The sequence below is a fragment of the Vanessa cardui genome, chromosome 17, assembly GCF_905220365.1.
Source record: "Vanessa cardui chromosome 17, ilVanCard2.1, whole genome shotgun sequence".
Classification (NCBI taxonomy): Eukaryota; Metazoa; Arthropoda; class Insecta; order Lepidoptera; family Nymphalidae; genus Vanessa; species Vanessa cardui.
The window spans coordinates 2951191-2956876 of NC_061139.1; positions in this window are offsets into that span (position 1 = coordinate 2951191).

Genomic DNA, 5686 nt, shown 5'->3' on the forward strand with positions numbered 1-5686 from the left:
CTAGGAACTGTAAAGAAATAAACAAGAAAACAGGTGATATTTTTACCAATTCATAAATTTATTATAACAGGAATATATATGGTATATTATGCAATCCAAGATTATATGAATGATAAAAAAGCGTGGAGTTGATACTTATAATACGAAGTCGCTTTCCGTAGTCTGTCCCTATGTATGCTTAGATCTTTAAAATTACGCAACGGATTTTGATGCGGTTTTTTAATAGAGTTAATGGAGAGAAGATTTTTGTTTACAATAATATAGTATAGAAATAATAAAAATTCTTTATATTTAGTATCAGCATTGTATTTTTTTAGCATTTTACTTTTTATTAGCATTGAAGCCGGAAAGGATCGCTAGTAATTTATACAATAAATTATATTCAAGTAGCATGACTATGTATTGCAATTGTTGGAAAAGAGTAGAGTGATAATTCTCGGTAGATCTGATAAATTCTACAATCCGAATACAGCTCTGTAAAATGACGATTCAAAATGGCTCGTAAAAGCCTACTTTTATTACATTTTGATTATTTTCATTTTAATTAATAACATGTTCTGCTTAATTGTGTATTACATATAAACTGCCTTCTCTGAAAGGCGTTCCATTTATTGATACAAATTTTATATATATTGTTTTATTTTTTCTTTAAGGCAACACAGGATAAGTTTCATCATTTATTAATATATTCATTTTAATTAACTTTAATTTGAATACTAATTAAAATTACATGTGTATTATTGTTTTAAATCGAGTTCTTAGCTCTTAGCAAAGGTCTAGAACTTTCTAAGACCTAGGACTGTCACCTACCCACAAATCGCTGAGAAAAAAACAATTCAACGTTGTAACTTGCCCAGTGTTACTGGCAAGTTGGTTAATAGTCGAAAGCCGCTATAATCTCAGGCTTAAATAGTTCGACCCTTGCGAGTAGCGACCCTTAAAATCGTTGAAACGAAATAACTTGATTACGAAATATTATCCAGATAATGCTCTATCTTTCATTTATACAAATATAACTAACAAAGGTATAGTATGACACAACTTAAATGTAGCATCGACAAATTTAATAAAACAAATAGCTACCTATCGCGTCATTTGACGCTATTCGTCGCTATAGATTCTCGCGTCAGTTCAACCCGAGAAAGCAAGTACATGTAAATCGACGTGTCAAATTAACGAATATATTATTATAACGTTTGTGTAAAGATCATATTCACATAAGAAATAAATATTGATAATTTGGGGTAGCATAATTAATTCGGATGTGATCGGTTTTACGAATTTTGCCGATGCTACTCTAATTTGTGTAGTACTACTTGAATTTCGTTGTATAAAATTTCTAGAATAATTTGACAGAACTAAAGTATAACTCTCTCTCGCTTTCTTATTTAGTTCTCTTTCTCATCAAACAACATTTTCTCGTTTTATGTATACAATGTAAAAAAATGTTTTTTTTTTTTTTTATATTTGAATTTTATAACGGATACAATCAGTGATTAAACAAAGTTCAAAAAAGGAATTTATAAACGATTGCATTGCCTTGAATAAGTTTTTAATGCAAATAGTTTAAGCAACAATAGACCATAAAAATACAGTTGATAATAAATAAAACGTATAGAAGCGAAACCGAAGCTATCAATTCAATATCTGATAAGATAATGTATTTAGTATCGTAACTTTAACTTTTTTAATTGTTGCTTGTATTCTTTTTACCCTACCATGCGGTCATGGTTTGTAGTCAGAGTAAGAAAACCTACATCAGTTTTCAAATTAATTCCTTTATCAAATCGTAAGCTGTTAGTACCTTTTGAAACTAAAGCACTAAACTGACAACTGAATATAAAATTAAACTTACATAGTATGATAACTTGGTTCATAATAGTGTAACGTCTTTGGACTATGTCCAGTTTTATATCAAAATAAAGTCTTTTCAATAGCGTAATTTGTCATTACAAATTTAAAATAGATATGATATTGTTGGAATAAACAAGCAACATCTGCGTAAAGTCACACAACTTCTCTTTAAAAAAAAAATAGCGGGAGTTTTGCGGCTGACACATTGAATCGCGATGATGATTATTACGGTCGGCACAACTAAAAGCCATTAAACCAAGAATTGAATTGAATTGATTATTACGGTGTAATGTGATTTTTGACGGTTATTTGTGTTGTAGATTAAATGATTTTCTTTTGTGGTAGATTGATTGTTATTGTAAATTATTGATAATTGTTTAGAGATTAACCTACTTCCTATTTCTGGTTCTAACAATATCTTTTTTTATGGCTTTTTTTGTGCCAAAAAGGCACAGATTATTTCGCCAATGTCACGTGCGATGGAGAAGACACGGTGGAGATTGATTGGTTCGGTCGAGATAATATGCTCAAATTAATTTTGAAGGCATAATATCACTAGAAGAATTGGAGACCCATAAAAAATTTCTTTTACTGAATTGTCAAAATATGTCTGTCAGTGTCATATATTCTCGATCGGTAAAGCAGATTATTATCGGTCATGCTAAGCAAACGAATATAGGTCTTAAGGTAACGAAAGGTTCGTTACCCTGACTATACAGTAACTATTTTTAATTTGTTGTCCTGGATTTGTATGTTTATATATAAAAATGATTTTTTTTCTTTGTATTCAAAATTAATTGTTTTTTTACTCTGGCAACTCTTAGAAGGCGAAGTTTATGTTCAATTTGATTAATGGTAAAAGGCTTTCATGGACGTACATTATGCGTCTGAAATACATATTCTTTATTGCATTTCCCGAGTTATGGGGAATTGTTATTGAATCACTTGAAGCTTTTAATTTTAATTTAAAACATATGTGCGTGCTTATGTATTAATTTTCATTTAAGTTACATAATAAAAATATATTTTACGTTTATCGCAGAATTCAATAAAAATAATTCTTTTGGATAATAAGGAAATAATGGGAAGAATGTTTCCGCTATATCCCAAAAAAATAGTAAAGTTTGAGATTTAATTATTAAATGACAACGAAAAAAATATGTGATTACAATCCCTCGTGAATTGAAAGACTATCTACTCCCTAACATAGACAGAAAAAATTGATAAAAATATTAGGCACTTTGGTATACATACTGTGTACACGCTTTTTATCATTTTTAATTTTTTTAATTCTTTTAATGTTTTTTTTTAATGGATTACGTTGGCGGACGAGCATATGGGCCATCTGATGGTAAGTGGTCACCATAACCCATAGACAATGACGCTGTAAGAAATATTAACTATTCCTTACATCGTCAATGTGCCACCAACCTTGGGAACTATGATGCTATGTCCCTTGTTCTTGTAGTTACACTGGCTCACTCTCCCTTCAAAACGGAACACAACAATACTGGGTACTGTTGTTTAGCGGTAGAATATCTGATGAGTGGGTGGTACCTACCCAGGCGGACTTGCACGAAGCCCTACCACCAAGTTGTGGTTTTTGTATGTATTTTATTTTATTACTTTACAAACTAAATTGTACACCAATGTAAATTTTACGAACCTCGTATTATACCTGGTTCAAATACATAGGTGGAGTTGATAATGGATTTTTCTATAAGGAAATTAGCACAGTAAGCACACAGTAGCAACCCAGAGCTAAAATATTGGAAGTGGTAAGCCGCCGTTGTATCATACGATTTATCTTTGTATTTCCGTCTTGTATATGAGAGAAAGAGAAAGCACTATGTATATTTGTGCTCCATATTTCCTGAGATAGACCTTATGATAGGCGACTGTTTCCACAAGATGAAAATAGTCGTAGTTGCATCACACTATTGTGAATTGTTAACTTAAAAAAATATTCATTTATTTTGATATTTCATTTCATTAAATGTATTAAATTTATTGCTATGGATATATTTTCATTCCATTTTAAGTGTTACAAGGAACCATAATTAATTTTTTAATAAATTAATTTTAATTTGTCTTGTGAAATCTTTGCTCTTTATGTTTTTAATTTTTAATTGTCGGTATTTGTTTTCATAGTGATTTTACTAACTTTTATTTTCTTTGCATACACAATTTAATTTTAATTTTAATACGACCGTTCTATTGTACCGTCTTTCCAGAAAATTGAATAAATAAAGTAAATAATAATCTATCAGTTGCTCCTTCACGACCAAACCTAAACCGAATTTGATTAAATCTTTGTGTGTGGAAACTACAAGGAAGGATATACGCTACATTTTATGCATAGCGCATAACAATCGATCGTCTAAAACACGAGCGAATTCGAGGGTGACAAATAGTGTATAATACACAACATACTCATAAATATTTAATTATAACGCAAAATAGTTTAACCGAATAGTCTTGACCATTTGACATTGAAATCCGAAACTCAATGGTACGTACTGAATAAGTCAAATATCAAACAAAACAGTGTAAATAGGTCTTTGTATAGTTTTCTAATTACAAGTTTGCTCAAGCAAGTTGTAATGAAATTACAAACGAGCGGACTCGTGTGGACTTAACCATTTGATCTCCAGACTGAACGGTAGGTACCTTTCCTCTAGTATTGAGTTGCATTAAGGTTAATTGAAGAGTTTTTATCTATAAAATAAAGTAAAGTAAGAGCCTGTACATTTCCCACTGCTGAGATAAGGCCTCATCTTCCATTAAGGAGAGGGCTTGGAACATATTGCACCACGCTGTTCCAATGCGGGTTGGTGGAATGCAAATGTGGCAAAATTTCGATGAAATTAGAAACATGCAGGTTTCCTCACGATGTTTTCTTTCACCGCCGAGTACGAGATGAATTATAAACACAAATTAAAGCACAGATATATAGTGGTGCTTGCCTGGGTTTGAACCCGTAATCATCGGTTCAGATGCACGCGTTCTAGCTACTGGGCCATCTAAGCTTATATATGTAATAAAATTAGAGTATCACTACATAGTATAAAACAAAGTCGCTATCTCTGTCCCTATATCCCTTTGTAAGCTTAAATTTTTAAAACTACGCGAAGGATATTGATGCTTTTTTTTAATAGATAGTGATTCGAGAGGAAGGTTTTTGTATATAATACATGGACTATATATTAAAGAAACACTGATAATTTTAGAAGTTTGTAATGTGATGTCATAAATAAATAAATTCTTTAACATATTCCGTCTGTTTGTTCTGGCTTATCTCTGTAACTGCTGGACCGATTTTGACGGGAGTTTCACTGGCAGAATGCTGACGTAATACAGAGTAACTTAAGCGATGACAATAGCTGTGTTGAGTACAAACGCGCACGAAGCTGCGGGCACAGATAATATGTAGTATAATAATAATCAATTCGGTCTGTTTGGTACATAATCTTAAATGAGGTTGTATGCAGTAGCAGATCCTGGTTTTCAACCGACTTCAAAAAGGAGGAGGTTATCAATTCGTCTGTATTTTTTTTTTTTTTTTTTTTTTTTTTTTTTTTTTTTTATGTTTGTTACCTCATAACTTTTTACTGAGTGGACCGATTTTGATAATTTTTTTTTTGTTTGAAAGGTAGTGCTTCCCGTGGGGTCCCATTTTTTTTTAATTTTTTTCTGATGATGGTATCCCTATGAAAACGACATAAGTCTTAAATTTGCATTATGTATATGCGCGACAAATAGGTGAATAACTGAAAGTCACGTTAACCAATTTTGATAATTCTTTTTTTATTATAAAATATATACTTCAAGG